The 19,801-nt window shown below is 44.5% G+C and overlaps 1 long non-coding RNA gene across 6 annotated transcripts in view; it reads right to left on the reverse strand.

Moving 5' to 3' along the window:
• Positions 1 to 19,801, reverse strand: part of LOC146268602 (uncharacterized) — a 76,284-nt gene that overhangs the window by 41,868 nt on the left and 14,615 nt on the right. The gene's annotated exons all lie outside the window — the stretch shown is intronic.

A 19,801-nucleotide genomic window follows, 5' to 3' on the forward strand; every position in this document is an offset into this window, starting at 1 on the left:
TTAAATCTCCTTTAGGGCTATTCATATAGGATGGTTGACAATAAATCCGAAAATATAGAATTAAAGGTGAAAGGTACACAAAATAATCACGATATAGTATATATGGAACATATATAAATATAAAAATAAAGAAAACAAATAGATTGCAATATACAGTAAACCTTCCATTGCCTTAGTGAAAGATAGACCGGTCATGGTAGTATTAGTGTTGGATGGATACAATTGAGGTACGGAAAGCTAACTCCCGTCTTTTCAAATGATGAAGGGCTGTTTTAAAGGAGACCCAATTGCCAATTGCTTTTTCAGAGGAGAAAGAACATACTATAGAGGCATGAAGTCTTTTCTCTCCAGAGGCCTAATGGTGTGCCGTTACTAAATGACAGGTGTACGAATGAAGCCGTCTCTTTTTCTAAGTATGGCAAACCGCGGTCACTCACTAGGTTTTGTTTTTAACGTAATAGCTCCATTTACAAAACGTCGGCAAAATTAATGCGGGACAAACGTGCAGTAACCGAGCCAACTAATTTTTGCTCATTCAGTCTGAATTATTAATAGGCAAGAAATATACCATATGGTCTCAGTGGAGCAACATACATTCATTTTATACGGAATTGCCGCTGTTTGGTGAAAAGTATAAGTAGCTTAACTGCTCTTTTCAAAAGGAGTGACTTATACAGAAGCCTTAATCACGTATAAATCAGCCCGTGTAATTACACTTCCAGCTGCTGCCTTTCCGTCTCTGAGACAAAAGGCCCTCAGCACTAGCAAGCGAGGCTTCATCACCTGAATCACTTTTAATCAACTATCATCAGTTTCTCTCTCTTCGGAACACATTATTATGAGTTAGTGTGAGGGAGAGTGGAACTCCTACTGAGGAATGACTAGAATGTGTGTGTGTGTGTGTGTGTGTGTGTGTGTGTGTGTGTGTGTGCCTTATCGCAGTATTTACCAATGTTTTACTGTTTGTGTAACCATATGCTTGATTTGACTGTAGCCAAATAGACACCAGCAGTCTTTATCATCCAAATCAATATTACATGTCTTCATTGGTGTTGTATAGGAGAGGGCACAGTGGAGGTCCCGTTAGGACATAAAGAGGAGGGGCGCCACCTAGTGGACAGACAGAGTCACAGGTCTGGATTTTGACTTTGAACCTCCAAAGTTGCCGTCCAGTTAATAAGCCTCTCTGTGTGGAGTAATGATTTTCCTTATCGCTGAAACCTTGGGCTCACTCTGCAAATAAACCCTACATTTCCTTCCAAATATTTCCTTCCTTCCTTTTTTTTTTTTTCTTTCTCATCCCTGGTTCTTCATTTCACCACATGTAAATGAGGCCCTCACATCCTTAGGAGACTCAATGGACGTTTTTGTTTGTTGGACTGGTCTTGTCTAAACATCAGCTCTCAAATGTGGTCATGCCAGCCAGCGTCCCTAACTGGTCGTGTTAATGCCACATCCAAAAGGGGAAGACGACCCTTAGGAACAGACTGTTCCCCACCTGAACAGGCGACGCTTTCAGCCGTCCGAAAAGTGCCGTTCAAGAATCAGATTAGAGACCATTAGGGCAGTCTGCGTTGAGGAAAGTGCCAGTTTTCCTGGTGTGATCTCTTTCACGATGAACCCAGAGGCTTTGCATACATAAACTCCATTTGTTTAGCAGGGGTGAGAATGATGCAAAGATACTGAGTGATTCGTTACACGGGAAAATAAGAGCGGTAATAATTTACCTGGAAGTTCAGTGGCAGTAAACATGTTTCCTTTCTGAGAGCATGCAGCTAGGGAAATAGTATTGAAATGTACTGATGATTATCTGCAACAGGTCTGATGGTTATCATCACCTTTGGTTGGACAACAAACCAGATCAGCTATAATTTACATGTCTGATCCATAAAAAAAATACAGTCAATTTCCTGAATAGAAGCAAGAAGCAATACCGTTTTTGAAAGGTCAGTGTTGTACTGGATCATCTATGGATGTAAATACATGGCAGAGTAACAAAAACTATTAGAATACAATAACAATAAAAACACTTCTATATAATAATAGCTTGTAGGCCAGTAAGAACCAGAAGGCACCAGGTATGTGCAGTATTCACAATGCCTCGCTCCTCCGCAAAATGTTCAATCAATCTTTTCCAACCATGTCATACATCAAGAGAGCAGTGATGATCTCTCGTGGTTTACTAACTAAAAACCACCCGCTAACCAATTCCACACTATGTATTCATCTACTGTGAAAACAGAAGTGGTAATAGTTTCAAAAACATGAGTTCATGACTCATGTGGAGCAAATTAAGAGTGAAATGAAGAGAAAGCATATTGAGATGAACAACCAGGCAGTGCGGTGTTAATTGAGACATCAAACAAGCAGGTTTTAATTGGCCAAGGTTCCAGTCCTATGATAAGTGGGCATAGAGTGGCTCTGTCCCTTGATTGGTGCTTTTGTCTCTTTTGATTAGGGGTCAAGCCCCTACAGTAAGAAGCCTGCCCTGCAGTCGTGGTTCCATTGGACCGATATGAAACACACACCTGCTACTTTACAACCATGAATTGAGACTTGAATACAATATCATCCGCTTGTGTCAGGATTTGTGCGTTTGCATGGGTGTGTGTTTGTGTGTATGTGAGAGGACTGAAAAAGAGATCCAGAGTGAGAAATAGACAGAGGAGAGAAATAATGCGATATAGGGATGCAGAGATACGGAGACATACAGAAACAGTAAGAGATGAAGCGATATAGAAAGAGAGAGATACAGAAAGAGAGAGATACAGAAAGAGACATACAGATATAGAGGCACAAATAGATATAGATTAGAGAGATATAGAAACAGAGAAATCTAGGGAGATGCAGATACAAAAAAAGAAGCTTTCTCAGAGAATGAAAAGGTCACACACAAGGTCAAGTCTTGTCCATACCCTCTAGAGTCTTTCAGACAGAGTGAACGGCTGAGGCAAACAGGAAGTGATGTCGACACTCCCATTAGACGCTTCCTCTAAGCCAACTGGATCAGAGTATACTATAAAATCAAGAGGATTAGTAGCTATTGTGTACACGCAAAAATGCACACATATGCACACACATACACACACAAAATCGCCTATCTTGAAATGCTAATTTATGATTAGCATCATTATGCCGGGGTGTAATTTCACAAAGGGCTACTCACTGGGGGAACACAAAAGCCTCATTCAACGCCAGAGCTCCGCTGAGTGAGAGAGAATTATGGCACGCACACGAATCCATTTATGTGGAAAAGGATTTATTTGATAATTATAAACCTTCGTAGTTTTAATTCCACTTAATGAGGAGTTGCATTGTGTGTGTTTTACTAGTCTAGAATGCAGCCTTCTTGAAGACAGCAATGTGTTTCGGCCATGTGGTCTTATGTACTTTCTATGGATTGTTACTGTTTATATTTCTGCATTGGTTTGGACTTATGTACATACATATGTCTTAAAAATCATAAATGTGTTCTTCTGTAGAAGGTTTTATCAGTGGACTACGACTGGTCATGTCTTCCTTTTCCCTCAATTTCTATGACCATATTTTGTCAATTTATATCTATACCACATCTATGGTCACATCTTATTCAGAATCTTCAGATCTGAGACCTATATGACCTTTTACTCAGTTGTTGTCACATTATATCTGCTGCACAATCTGTGTGCCATCTGGAGAGGTTCTGTTTTGCTGCCATCTGGTTAATCATGCAACTCTCATATTCTCTCTCTCTCTCTTTATCCATCTCTCCAGCTCTTTGACATAGTCTCTCTCTCTCTCTTTACCCATCTCTCCTGCTCTTTGACATAGTCTCTCTCTCTCTTTATCCATTTCTGTTGCTCTTTGACATCTCTCTCTCTCTCTCTCTCTCTCTCTCTCTCTCTCAAGGACAACAGTGTTTACCATGGTCATAATTTGTCAGATGCATGGAGATAATTGAGTTGCTAAAGTTTAATTGGTCAATCACTTTCAGCGGTTAGCAACAGGGCCTAGATGACCTCCCCTGCCACTGACACACCATGTTATAATAGTTGCAATTATTGAAAGGACCCTCTTGCTAGTGTACAGTGGATCCTGGTGCTAGTGCTAATGAAGAGCCCTAATCACCCTGGTCACAGCCAGTGCTAGTGGCAAATTATGGTTCAGGGGAAAAGCCTTTTCTGGGTGCTACTGCATCAAGATAAATTTCATTATCTGACCAATTCAAACGCTCAGTATCTCTCAGTATCGCTCAGTATCTCTCTCTGGCTTGTTTTGGTAAAACTGCACATGGTGTTGATGTTTGATTGATCAATTATCTTTGATATTATTGAAACAGTCACTGGATGCAACTCTAGCTTCTACTGTTCTTTCAGTAAATTTAGATTTGAAGCGTTGTACCGATAAGTCAGAAATATATTTGTACAGCTCAGAATATTGTCAGTCAGAGATACAACATGGAAGAATCTTTGCTTTACCTTCTCACTTATTTCTGCAAAACCAGAACCCATCTCTCCCTCTCTTTCTGCCTCTCTACCCCCCCCCCTCTCTCCATCTCTCTATTTCCCTCTCTCGCCCTCTGCCTTTGTTGCTCAGGTGAGCATATAGGAATGTCTCGTCTCATGTAAGAGGCTAGCTCGGGGGACACACGCGGACTGAGCAAGCGACACGGCCTCAGCTGAACAATGCCTTTGAATTCCTACTGGGCTGGAGTTCTGCTAATGAGAGACAAGGCGATGGGGACCATCCCCCAGACATTCTCACCCCTGCCTCCCCTGCCTCAGCTCAGGGCTATTAGCAACTTACTTAATGATTTGACAGACTGCCTGGATGTATCAATTAGGAGATGGTTGACATATCTGTTATTGTGAGGGGGTTCACTCTGAAATCCCTCTGCTTTTGAGCCTTTGTGTTTCCTGGTTTTGTTTTGATAGCCCTTTGATCCCAAATCGGTGTGTTGTGTGTTGTCATGCTATGCTATGTCTGAGTTTAGGGAAGATTTAACTAAGAGGCATTGCGAGTGCTCACGCCTCCAAATCAGGTGAACCAGCTGCTCAGATCTGTTAATGGGGTTCATGTTAATGCAAAAAAACAATCACAAAATCCATCATTGTCTTCCTGTTCAGCCCTTAACACCCCAAAACAGCACAGCCTTAGTCTTTTTACTGTCCAACTGTGTGAAAGGGCAATGGTTGCCACCTAGAGGCTGTCTGGTGTACTGTTATTACTCTCTGAAGCTTTAAAGATAAGTGACAACAAACAACATTGAACAAGTAACTCTAAATGAAGTGCATGCTGTTGTTTCTAAAACAAAACCCAGGTGGCAGTTTTTATTATGATCTGGTGCCTGTGACAGTTGTTTGTTCAAACGGTCCTCTGGTCCTGGGAGGAGACAACCGAAGAAAAACAGACCAAACTGTCATCCTCCAGTTAACTGTATGACTGAATAAGAGGGATACTGTAAGAATAAACAGCTGATAAGATACGTTTTTAAATCATCAACTTTAATATTTTCACAAGGCCACAGTCTAATTCAAATTTGTTTAACGGCCAATATGTGTCAATGCCTCTGCTATGGACGTCCCAAAGACTGCCATTGTTTAAAAGCAGGTAGGCAAATCTCAGGCAAATAAACCTTACTTTTTACATTTGGAGGTTAATTTCAGAATAAAATGAAATATTTTGCATGTGTATCTGATGGTCAGAGGACAGACCTGGAGTTGTTTAAATAAAAATATCTTGTCGCCTTTGTCATTCAGTTCCCAGAAATAAAAATCTAAAAGTGTTTTGAAGTCATTATTTGAACACCTAGTCCTTATTTGCATTAAAACAGTCAATCAATAAAGGAGCAGTTATTCTACAGAAGCCCTAAAGAAAACCTATACACTGTCTATTTCATGTTTTCTAAATCCGAAAAAAAAAAGCAAGGATCATTTTAATCAACAACTGTATGCAATTTATTAATAGATGTCTTACTAACAGTATATTTGTTTACTGGTTTAAATGTGTTCTGTGTAGTGTGTAGAAGGATTGTACATAGACACACACACACACATGTTTAATTTGAAGGTCAGAAGAGGACGCAGTACACCAAATCACCATCACACAAACATAACGACAAATGATCTATCTCTTTGATAGTATTTGTATCGCAGCATAAATGATTGACGTGGCGGTCTACTTAGTATATCTATACATCTGTCTACTTATATATATATATATATATATATATATATATATATATATATATATATATATATATATATATATATATATATATATATATATGAGTGGTGGATAGGTTGGGTGGAGGGGGGGGGCGGGGTTAGCAGGGCATTGATTGGGGTTTACGCCGTTGCCAAACAGGGGGCGAACTATATTGGCGCATACACAATAGACTGTGGCCAGCTCTAAAAGTCCTATTCAGTGTTGCCCTGTTAGCCCTGTTAGCTATCTATTATCCTCAGTCCCTAGGGGGCTGCTAAAGAGAGGGCATGTGTTAGGCAGACATTTATCATGTAATTACAGCTCCAAGATCAGTTTCTGATGGTGTGTGATGATTACTAATAATTACTGTGTATTTCACGCTGCCTACAGGACCCAGATGGGGTCCCGTGGCGTCGATACAAAGAGAGGCCAGGATGGGGGGGGGCACAGGGGGGAATAGAGATGGAGAGAGAGGGAGGCTTCTCTCAACCTTTTAGGAGGTGCTCATTAGCTAGATGAATTGAACCATATGTGTCCAGTTCCTAATGAACTGCATGAGAGGAGAGGAGAGGAGGAGAAGGATAAATAAATTGTAGTACTAAATTATGCAAAGGTTATTGTAAAAGTTTTTTAAAATGACTTCCCCATTTGCCTCACAGGTAAGCTAGATAAGCTTCACAAGGTGCACTGCTTATCATGGTGTACCATAACCCCGATGTAAATCAGTAATTCATTCTTAGTACATGCTGTTAGTCCAATAGTATCTTTACTGTAACATTAGTCAGCAAAGCCTTATGGAGCCAAAAAAAGGTTCAGTCTGCATTCCACAAGAAAAAAATACTAGTGAAAATACATGCAGCAAATAAGTCAAAACCTTTTCCACTTCGAAGATATTTGACCGTTTAATATCACGGGGATCAGGAGGAAATCAGAATTTAACTGAGGAAAAAATAAATAAATACTGAAGAAACTGAAAAGTACGGCATATTCATCTTAAACAGTCAAACTTGCCACGTCGCACGGTTTCACAAGCAGCACATACATTTATAGCTGTGGTAAAAATAACAGTCCAAGCCTTCTGACATGATTAGTTTCTGACTGCTAAACCAACTGATATACAGCCCCACTCTGCGACCATCATATCTGAAACACTGCTGCGATGGATGGGCTGAGCAGGGGGCTTAAATAAAGAAGAGAAACAGCCTCCTGTGAAAGCTGCCTTCTTGTATCTGTCAGACTGTGTGAAAGGGCCTGTACAGCAGGCGGGGCGAGGGTGAGTTAGAGGGGGTCTGGTGCCATATCCCTGCTAGGCAGCAGGATAGATCACAAACTGCCGATGTGGCCCAGCAGAACAGTGGTACTTGGGTTGTAGGGACAACAGTGGGGCATAGAAGTTTTAGTTTGGTGGTGCATGTGTGTGTGTGTGTGTGTGTGTCGGGGGGTCCATTAGAGGACTAGAATATCTGATATTTTCTTGGACCCCACATCCTTTTTTTATAACACGGTTTAGAATGGGAGAGATTCATCGGTCCTCACAAGGATAGAAAAACAAACCTGTGTGTGTTGGTGCGTGTGTGTGTGGAGTTTAGGGTAGTGGACTTGGACTGCTGTGTGTTGCAGTGACCAGTGAGTGAAATCTGTACAGTGACAGTGTGGGTTTGTAAAGTTACGTGAAGTTTTACAATTACCAGAAGAATAGATCAGAGTTGTTTTTCTTTGTGGAGAAGGTGAGTGGCTGGAAGAAGTGACGAATCTCATGTTAAAGCCGATCACTGGCACAGGTTATTTGGAGGGACGAAATTTTACATTTACATTTAGTCATTTAGCAGACACTCTTATCCAGAGTGACTTACAGTAAGTACAGGGACATTCCCCCGAGGCAAGTAGGGGTGAAGTGCCTTGCCCAAGGACACAACGTCATCTGACACGGCAGGGAATCGATCCGGCAACCTTCTGATTACTAGCCCAATTCCCTAACCGCTCAGCCATCTGACTCCCTGAAATCCAACAGAATCATGAGGAGGAGGAGTAGGGGGAGAAGGAGGTGAAGAGGGGTTGGGGGGGGGGGGTTAGAAGATGGGGGGGCGGGACAGTCCTGTTTAATAGAAACAAATTGCTCTCCACTTCCCGGTGACACAGATAGCAGACCATTTGTGCCTGTTGGCCTTTGTTGGGAACAACAGAAAGGAAATGTACTCATCCCGGCCAGGGATAAAGTTCGGGCTTTTTGTTACACGTCGGTTACCTTAGCCTCTCTGCCCACCCCCAAGAACAAGCACAGCGGTTAAGTAGTTCAGGTGCCTGCTACATTCTGTTAGATTAATGTTCCCCTGATTCTGGCCTGCGCTGAATTGCTTCAGCTGCAGTCACAGGGTGAAGGGAGGAGGAGGGGAGACGGGGGAGGCGGGGCGGGAGGGGGTGGAGGGGGGTGCGGAGCGAGGGACATGAATGGACGTCTTGTGCTTGCTCAGGGGAGTGAAACGCTTTGGGACGGATGGGCCCAGCTTCTCTCTACACCAGGGCCCTGAAAGAGAGACTGTAGGAGCGATCTCTCCCCTCCCTCAACCACCCCCCCTCCGCTCCCCGGTTTGGAGAAAAGCAAGGCCTGAGTGAAGAGGGAAGGGGGGGGGGGGGGGGGGCTGTGTTTCACAAGGTTGATCTCAAAGGCCCTTTTTGACGAGAGGAAACGCATCCTGTTGCCCCTATGGAACATGGAGCTGGAGGGGAGACAATACACAGAGAGGCTGCGAGGATCCATGTAACCGTGTCCCAGGGTGCACCTGTGCTCCCCACACAGGATGAGGGAGCAGGGGGGTTTGCAGGGACAGGAGAGCAGGCCCCTATGGGTGGCTGGGGGGCCCTGGGGAACTGGGGGGGTCACAGAACTGATGAAGACTGACATACGACATGATGAGTCTGGCTGCAACGCTCTAGGAGTTCTGTCTTGATTCAATGCTGACGAGCATCGTATGGTTACATGCTGGGAATTATGTGATTCCCTGTGTGAAACACTGACATACAACTGGCAAACAAAGTAGATTAGGTTTCCCATACATGCACACAAGCACCAAAACAATCCTGCTTTGAAAGGTCGTCTTTGGTTGAATTGAGAATGAACGTTATGACTGAAGCGATTGTTTGAGTGTCAATCAATCAATCGTCATCAATCAGTCATCTGTCAGTTAGGCAAGGATGTGGGGATTAGAGAAAGTAAAGGTCTCTCACTCACTGGATTTTCATTTTCTTGCTCTCTTTCTTTGTCTATCTCTCTCTCTGTCATTCTCCCTCTCTCTGTGTGTCTCTCTCTGTGTTTCTGTCTCTCTCTGTTTCCCTCTCTCTCTCTCTCTTTCTTGTTAGTAGCTCCACCAATCTGTTCTTTCTGCCTTGTCCTGCAGTTCAACTCTGGATTGGTCAAGCATAAATGCTCGGGGTCAGAGTTTGAGCTGTCTGCCCTCCACAGGCTCGTTCCCAAGGTCAAAGGTCAAGTGTACAAGTTAGAGGTGAATTCTAGCTCTTTGGCTCAGATTCCAATCTTGTGAGAAACGCTCAGCGATAGGGGAAAGATAGGGGTCAGCACAGCCAATGTCAAGGTACACGGTGAGCTCGTTGTTAGCCAGAAGGACACGAATCCCGTCGCAGGTGTCCTGATGGAATATGCATTACCCTGGAAGCTACCGTGTGTCCAGACCAACCCCAGATGTGGAGAGGCGGGTTTGGACGGTCGGGAAAGACGTCGTCTCCCCTCTACATGGGCCCTCTCTGTGTGACATGAAGTAAATGTTCGGTAATCCACGTCTTAATCTCCCGCCGCTCAGCGCAGCTTAAAGAAACTGATACTCCTGTGACTACTTTAGCGGCCGATTGTGTTACCTTTACAATCCAGCCCCCGTCCCCCGCCCCCGTCCCCCGCCCCCTACCCCACCCCCTACCCCACCCCAGCCCCTTCCTGTTTCTTAGCTGAGGAATGCCTGATAAAGCTTCCACACAGACCTTCCACCTGCTCTGGAGAAGAGGGGCTGGTAGGGCAGCAGGGGTGTGTGTGTGTGTGTGTGTGTGTGTGTTGGGGTTACTCAACTGGGCAATGCGTTAAAGACGACTTTCTGATGACACGCGAAACATCCACATGCTACAGCTGAACGCAAGTGTTTCGCGGTCTGCTGCAACATTTATGAGACAGACAAAGATCGTTGGTCAAACTGCTGTTCTCCTGAATTTGATGTTATCTTTCTCACACGGAAAACGCCTTCTCATCGCTCACTGTTGCTACGTCATGATGGATCAGAAGCGGGCCCTCTGAGTCACACACACGTTCAAGGGGGAAATTCAGGCGGTTGATGCGCAGTTGTAATGCAACTGAATTTGCATGTAGTCAATGAAGCTAAATTATTTTCTCACTGTTTGTCACAATAACCACAACTGACATCCAACCACATGTACCCTTAAAAGATTAACTGACTGGGATGGTACTCTGGACTGTGGATGACGCTTCTTCCACTGCTGACAGGGCTGGTGGCCAGAACGGCATGGCCACTGTAGAAAAATATAATTAGCCATGTGTAATTCTGTATTTTAACGTGGCATTTTGTATCAGACATACTGTGTGACAGGACATGCTAAATATCGGTCTAATGTAGCCATTTAGAAAGCAGGGTTGGCGTGTGTGATCCGGCCTGCAGAGCAGTGCAGCAGAACACTGCCCCCTACCTCCTGGAGGTTAGAATGACAACAGCTGCAAATGGAGAACAGGCACACTGTCTACTATGAAATCCATGTAAACGGATGAAAACAAACTCTGAATATTACATTTGTACGTCTTATGAAAGCAGATTTTTTTTTCTAACAGATTCAGAAGCAGAATTATTTGTTCTTTCCAGGTCGACGGCCTTTCACAGGTGCACACCGTACTGCGACTGTTCATTGCAGCGGTTCAGTGACAACCTAAACCTTCAGTCACAGGCCTGTGGTTGTGCTTGTCACCAAACAGTAACGTATTTCTTTTCTTCCTCTAACTTCTGTTGCATTCAGCATCGAAGAGGCAATTTGTCTGTCATGGCTTCCCATAGAGTTGGCCCAATCGCCCCCCCCCCCCTCCCCTGCCTCGCTCCAACCCCAAAGCCATTAAACTGACAGCACCCTTATTAGCCCCAAGCCAATCCTGCCAAACTATGAATCTGGCCAGTGTTCCCCCTGGGGGGGGGGGGGGTAGGGCAAACCCACCCCTCCAGCCAAAGCCTCCAATGATGACGTTGAGATTTTCTTTTCAGTAATTAATTTGATAAATATATTAATTATGACCTGGAGATGACAGGCCAATCAGATTGCGAGGCGCCCAGACTTGGGGGCCCTTCTCTCTGTGATAGGTCGTCTCAGGTTTCTACGGCTGTCATCCCGCGGGCTCTGAGCTCTTATCAACACCGGGCCCATTCTCAAGGTAATTTCCTGTGTGTCGTAATTAAATGGTGGCTTTCTGATGGTGATGGTGAGCGACTCCCCCTTATAACAGGATCCTCTTGAGTTTCAGTTTCTGGGGGAACGACTTAGAACGGGGCGCACCCTTGATGGGGTCATGTCAAATGTGTGTGTGCGCGTGTGTTTTTGTGTGTGCGCCACCCAACAGGTTATGGAAGTAGACTTTCCTTTTTTTCTGTTCCATATAAGGAAAGCCTTCTCTTCATGTTGCCGAGGGTTAACATTTTTGTTTAGGAATGCTCCCGGTCATATCAGTCAAAGTCTACAGACTACATGACAACAGGCTATAAAAAATACATCCTTCCTATCCAACACCGAGACCAAATGTTGAGCAATGACACAAGAAGATGCCTCAGTTTGTAAACTATGTCTCAAATGAGAAACTGTCAAATGAAGTACTGTATTCAGACGTCCCTGTGTTACGAGGCCTTCCAGAACAATCCGTCCTAACCCCCCCCCCCCCCCCCTGTCATTGGAGCATGTCTGACAGCCGTCTGGACTTTAAAAAGGGGTGATAACTTAATTTCTACTCATGTCAACACCACGGCAGGGGCCGAGAGGAAACTGAGGGCCTTTTGTGTGTCTGTCACATCGTGCTGCTTATTGCGGCCCCAAGAATGACAAATATTTAAGTGGCTTTGATGTCCATGATCAGGTTGAACTGCTGTGATGCCCTGAGCACTGGATTCATGGGGCCCCTTTTCATCACACAAACTCACTCCCTCTCTCACACACACACACCCCCACAAACACACACCCCATACACCCACACACCAATACAAATGTTGATATCAACCTCCATTTCCAGAAGCACAGTCTTGAGAAGCAGGAAATCTCTACCACAGCCCGACTGAGGTCCTATTGTAGCCTTGTCTTACCCTGGCCTTTGGCCTGCGTGTGTGTGTGTGTATGTGTACGCATGTGTGTGTGTGTGTGTGTGTTGAGTGTGTGCCCCCTCCCCCTGCCCAGCTTCCATAGCCCACAGCCTCCACACAAGTGGCAGTCCTGTGTGGGGTTGAGAGGCAGCATGGGGCTGCTGACAGCACTGTCTATCTGCCAATCTCCCTGTGGATATTGTTGCAGTACTGGCAGTGGGACAGCCTGGGCCGCTGTGCAGACAGACCCCCTCAGTCAGCAGGTTATCATTTCCAATTAAACCCTGGGCCTTTCATCTCCACGTACAGTCAACTCCTTGGCAAGTCAAAAACGACCCGAAAAAAAAAAAAAAGTTCTTATTTGTTTTAAGCCGCTCTGTTCTTATGCTGCCTCCCGCTGTAATGACAGGGCTTTGATGCTCCGTTCAGGCATTATGGTTCTGGACTCCTTCGCTATCTCACCATCAAATGGTCCGAGAACATTGCGGCCAGATTATGTTTGAAGAAACCTTCCAATAGAAATTGGACAGGGCACACAAACGCGTCTTCAGGAAAAGAGTTTCAGTTACAACAGCCTTCCTGTTTAAACTTTGCTCTGACAGTGCGCTCTTAGGATCTCCCCCATCCCCATGAACTCCACTAGCAGTAAAGGACTACCTTTCCCAGGTCCATAAGCGCCTGTTGAAAACAGCCTCCCACCGGTTCATTTCCCATCTCAGCGTGGGGAGAGCTGAACCAACAGGATGGGACAACCCAACACAGATTAACCCCAAGTCATGGGGAGCCACTCCATCAACGCGTGCGCGCGTGTGTGTGTGTGTGTGTGTGTGTACTATTTGAAGTAAAGTACAACCTTGCACAGAACATGGTCATTCACTTAGATTCACTATATGTGGTATAGACAATGGGTCCTTCATATTCAAGTGGAATCTGTCCAAAAAAACAGTACCCAAATTATATTATAGATAGACAACACACAGACAACAGTCTAACAATAACAGTCCAGATCAACAGAGTGTATCCTATTTGTTTGTGGAGATACTGAAATAACACCAGTAACTGTTTTTTTTGTTGCTTTTCTCTGCCTGATCAGAACAGCACAATTCTCAGTGTGTGCTACCTGAAACCGATAGCCCCAACTGCAAATCCAGTCCAACTGTTCTGGCTTGCGAGTACACTTTGCAAGCACTCTTGTTTTACAAAGGGAGGTTTTAAGTGCAACTCAATTCACCATTTCCTCATTTAGCCCTACAGTAAGATATCACTGAACTCCCCCCAGACACGAAGCCCCTCGACCCGCACCCACTTCCTGCTCAAACACACAAAAGTGTCCACTCTTCAAGCAGTCAAGAATTCCGATAAGAGCTGCATTAAACCCAATTTCAGATCTACTCCTTTTCCATTTTCTTAATCTGCCTTAATCGGACAATAATACTGTATTTATTCCAGGTGGAGCGGAAGACTGTCTGGTGGCGAGCTGTGGTTGCGCTTTTAAGAGTTCAGTTCATGCAGAAACTAATCCTCCGGAGGAGAAAATGGAGAGACTGAGTTAGTTGAGGAGAGAGAGATCGAGGAGAGAGAGAGACAGCGAGAGAGAGACAGAGAGAGACAGAGAGAGAGAGAGAGAGAGAGAGAGGTTGGGGGGTAGTAACAGAGACACATTACTTGAGGTAAAAGTATACCTTCAGAAACACTAGGCTAATCTCCTTAGTTTTAATGGTTTTGAAATGCTATGAAAGATTAGGTAAACAGTGCATTTGATTAATGGGAAAAGAAGTCAATTGGCCATGGAGCGTGAAGTACCTTACAAAACCTCTTTCATAGCTCCTGCGCCTACAGTACCTGAATGAGAGGATGTCACACTGCAGCCAGCTCATCGCTATCTTCCTCTGAAAGTGCAACTTCACACCTGATAGAATCTCCACGGAACTTCAAAGACTCAGGATAACCCTGTTGTTTTAGCGTAGTTCCATAGAGGGGAAAAAAATAACTATGTCTTAATTTACATTCATGCTTCTGTTATTAAAGCTGGCCACATTAGCTTGGTTGAATGATTTCCTTCACCAAGAAACGTTTCCAACATTGTGCTGAAATTACAACTTTGAAAGGGACCTATTTCATCCTTCTCCTCTCCCTCGGTAAAGGTCAGGCATCACAGGTGCTTACCCTCCACTTGACTCCTTTCCAACTGCAGTGACCCATTCAAACTCAGAGGCATCTATGCTTTTCTGATCCAATCCCTAAAAACAGCTTAGTGGGGAGAAAGCCTCGAGTCTGGACCCGAGTTGCCTGACAGTTAACAGGAAAATAGGAGGACCATGACACACGGCGTCAAATACATCTTTTCACCTAAAGGGCCTTATGGAAACAAATATAAAGCAGCAGAATCACACACTGACACACACACAGACACACACACACACACACACACACACACACACAGACGTATCAGGAATGCATGTTGAAGAGAAAAAAGCCCTCTAATGGATGTGTACTGTAAACAGGATAATATGTTTGTCTTGCCAGCAGCATTTTACAACCCCCCCAAGCTAATTCTATGTTAAATGGTCCAACATGCAAGACAGCCTAAACCATTGTTTCCTAACCCAATGCAGTTAGTGAGGAATGTATTCACTGTCCACTGAGAAATTCTGTCTGTCCTGTTTGTCCGTCCTGTTTGTCCGTCCTGTTTGTCTGTCCTGTCCATCGGTCTAAAAAATAGGTACCACCTTAACTTGTGACACCGCAAAGGTTATTTTAGTTTATGCAAAGTAATGCATGTTTACCATTCATGTATTTCCAGTCAATTCTACTCTATTGCCCTAAAACATCAGTTTTTCAACTGTGAATTTCTGTAAAATGTCACATTGAACTAAAAGACATTTATTTAAAGATTCAAAGACTTTGATACCCCACAATTCACCATCTCTTCCTTCTGCTTTCATTCTAAATTGTACACACACACACGACTGGAAGTCACAGCCCACAAGATACCACAGACTCCATGGTTGCTGCTAATCCCAGTTGGTGGCCTGAGGCAGTCCTTATGAGCTCTCCCCTCTCCTCCTCACTGCTATCACCTGCCTATTTACTGCTGCATATCCCTCCGGTCCCTTCATTCCCTTTCCTCTTCTCCCTTCTCCCCCATCCCTTAATCCTCTTTAAGGACATTACCTGCTAATACATCCAGTCACAGGGTATAAAAGCCTAGCTATCTATTTACCCCCGGAGGCCAGAGCGCTATACAGGCCGTTTGTGAAGGAGAGCGAGCCATGGATATCACTGTTGTGACCCTAAATGCTGCAGAGAGATATGTCTCTGAGTGAATGTCAGGGAGAGAGATGGTTCACCAGGAACAAAGAGAGGCAGGAGCTTCTAGCTATGCTAAACCTTTCACTACCGTCTCTGCCAGCCTCACCATGAATTGCAACACTGCAGAGACTACTTTTGTTTTTGCACAGTAATGAGTGTCGACCGCCCCCAGAGATATGGGTCAGGAAGTTTTGCTCAACTGTCGGTGGCTTTAAACAGCTAAAGGGCTTTTCTCAGAACAATACTTTTGGAGTTGTTTATGAGCTTATGAGAAGGTTTGCCCAACAGTGTTTTACAAACCAGCCAACACTCGTTTGATAACAGGCCTGGGGCGGTGCCCTAGTTCATTTCGAAGGACTGGTTATGCTATTTCAATGGACGCTGGTGGATGTTGATGGGTCAAAATATAACCCAGAAAGTAGCAGGATGTTGCCATTAGCAAAGCAGAGAGTGCCCTCTACTGGTCAAAGAATGTTAGTACCAGCCTTAGTAAATAAATGGTGGTGTTGCAGTAAATGTCTTCCCTCCTTCATTGTGCACCTCTTATGATTTGCACTCACTTGACAGAATTTACGCAATCACACACCTGTAGAGAGGTGTGTCCATCTGGGATACAGACAGGGATATTTGTCAAGTCTGAGTTTTAACTACAGCATTATTTTAACCTCTCTCCACCAGTTACTTACAGTAATTCCCGGATGCTACTATTTGAGCGAGTGTTTCCTGTCACTAGAGGGCGACACTGCGCCACTTATGACGGCACAGCGAGTGGAAAATCTTCCTCGTAAGCATAATATAGCAAAAATATGGGAAGATCACACCAACACTTAAATAAATATGTGAAAAAAATCCGGGATCCCAAGGTATTGCTTGCCTCAGACTGGACCTCTCTCCTCAGACCCCATGCTGTGATTGTATGACTGATTTGCATGTATGACTGCCTGAGCGAGTTGGACCCTTCTCAAAGAAGTCAGATGGTTTTGATTGCATTCAGGCTCGATTGGCTCACCTATTCTTGGTATCCCGGATGTTTTTTTTCAGTCCGAGTTTGTTCTATTTGAAATTCAGAAGCTTGAATAAAATTGTAAAAAAAATCTGAATTTTACAGTTCCAATTTGAGCACCTGAATTTCCAAACCTTGAATTTTTGGATCAGATTTTTTTCTTTACTTTACTTTTAATTCATATTTAAGTTTTTAAGAGGGGAATTTAAAACCAACACATTTGGTGGCATTAGTATCCAATAACTTTTAAAATTCTAAACATTGTCACTGATTTGCTTCCATATATGCTGTCGTTCATTTCTGCCACACCGTTTTCAACAGCACACAAGATTCATAACAAGTGAATGAAATGAAACGATTTCCTCTAGACTTGTACAGTTGTAGAACGCACCTCTAATATAATCTTACAGTGAACGGATTTCATAGAGTGCAGGCTTCCCAGCAGCGTCGGAGCAGATACTGGTGTGTTCGGTCGTCTCTGGATGTCAGGCTACCGCCCACTTCCTGAGACAGAGTGGGCGTGAGTCTGACAACACACATCTCTGAACAGACAAGACGAGGAGGTGTGCTCATCCTCACATCGTGATTGGGCTGTTCCTTCTGCCATCAACCATCTCTGGAAGAGGCAGGCGAGGCAGCGGTGAGTCAGCCAGAGATCCGGTCAGACCTGGTTCCACGACTGCCTCGTCTTTTGAAACTGGCGCATTGTTGAACCACAACTGCGAGTCGGCCCCCGTTCTAAAACACTGGCTGGGGCAGGCTGGGTGAAAACAACCTTTCTGAACTGTTCTGACGTCTCTCGAAAACGTTTGGGTGGTTACGGTTAGGGCAGGGAACCACCTTACATTTAAGATCTGTCTATTCGAAAAGGAGATCAGAGGAAAAACAAGGACGAGAAGAAGAAAAAATTTAACAACCACGGCCTCACCTCCAAATACATCATCCTGCCAGTTGTCGGACATGTTGATGGAAACCTAGATTGTTCATCATGGCTGTCTGAGACGCCTGGTGTGAGTTCCTTCACGCTGAGCCTTCTGTGTGTGTGAAGGCGTTCCAGGAGGCCGTCTGCTCCTTCTGAGGAAGTCAGGTGGTTTTGTTTACATTGTGATTCACTGCACCTCCTGCAGCTGGGCCTTTGGATTGTCGTTTAGATCTTGGATGTGATACTGTAGACACGCTCACACACACACACAGACACAATCCCCTCCGCCTACTCACCCCTCCCCCCCAACACACCAACACACACACTCACACACACAAACCCCCACCCACTCACATGCATGCAGACACCATCCAGGAAGACAGCAGATGTGAATATGGGGCAGCAGCACCAGGGGGCTGCTTCAGTCCTGTTCTCCTGCATCCACCCCTGGAGAAGAGGGCTAGCTCACTGCAGCAACAGCCCTCTACTCCCAGGACTTAAAGATACATGCCTCATATACACACACACGCACACACACATGTATATATATATACATACACATACACACACATGGATATATGGTATAACATAGATTTTTTTGACTTTGTCTTTTAGCCAACTCGTATAGTAAAACGAAATGTACTATTTGGGAAAGCCGTCAACATATTGAGAGATAAAGAGTCTGAGAGAAAGCGCGAGCGCCCGTGCGCGCGAGAGAGAGGACATGTATGGTGTATGGGGTGATTTGCCTGCAGAATAGAGAAGCTTGTCCAAGCACAATCAAACCAAGACTAATGTGAAAGGACAGCATCTGAAATTGTGCAGTTGGGGCTATATGGCTGGCCAGGCGTGTTCATCCTGCTATCAACATGACTCACCCTTCACCAGTACACACACACACACACACACAAACACACACGGAAAAGACAACTGTAAAATCGAGGTTTTACAGAGAGAAACGTAGATAGCATCATGACTTGAGCATGAGCATCTATGTAACGAGTATTATTATTGTTTGAACACTGCAGACACCTTCTTCCCCCGACACACACACACACACAGCTTCATAACCCTTGCTTGCTGCCATCCACCACTATGTTCTCTCATTAACACTTCTCATTCTATCTTCAAAAGATGCCTGTGTCTCACTGCCATGCCCGTAGATACTGTAATGTCATGCTCATTACCAGAGAAGAGACATCAAAGCAGATTGGGAGTGGTGATTATGGCTGGCAGGACTGCCTGTGTCAGTCAGCCAAGCAGACCTCTCTGGCCTGTAATCTGGTGCACGAAGTGCACAAAGATGTCCAATTAAATGTTGCATGTGTCTTGAGGCTTCGGTATCACCTAAACTATGCACTTACTGTCTACGGCTTCCTCGAGTTCCACCTGTATGCAGGTGCAGCTCGAACACACATGAAGCTGAACGAGTGTAAACAAAGGGTGGCGGATATGGATAGCTGTCTTCAAGCTTCGTACGGCGTTTCAGCATTCGTGAGATCCGACAGGGTCAATCTCGTCATAGCTGGAGCCGTGATGACGATGATATTTGTGCTCAGCTCTAGAAGAGAGGGTGACCTCATCATTGGCTCGCTGGGATTCATCAGACACTTCAGCCACCCTCTGAAGTGCCTCACTATTGTCATTCACCACCATCCTTCCAGGCTTCCCACCGCACGTGTCACAAAGACACTGTGATTTTCTTTGTCTCCGGCAGTGGAGAAATCCTTTTCAATTAATTACAACAGATGATATCAATGATTTTAATTTGGGGCCGAGAAACTAATCTGATGACTAATTCAAAGTATCAGGGTTTTTTTTCCTTCCGTCCTTTCTCACAGAGCATGTTAATTGAACTTTCTAACAGCAGGTTCTGCATGCGTTGTGTGACCGACAGTGGTAATGAGACGAAAGGGGTCTTGATGAGCTCAACCCAGGATTAAACTAAAAATGGAAAGAACCATAGAATCGCGGCCCATTAATGTCACATAGTGGCTCAGTCATCTATAAGGATTACAGTTCCATAACATTATG

Source organism: Hypomesus nipponensis, chromosome 11 (genome assembly GCF_054491055.1).
Source record: "Hypomesus nipponensis isolate SF chromosome 11, ASM5449105v1, whole genome shotgun sequence".
In the NCBI taxonomy this organism is placed as follows: domain Eukaryota; kingdom Metazoa; phylum Chordata; class Actinopteri; order Osmeriformes; family Osmeridae; genus Hypomesus; species Hypomesus nipponensis.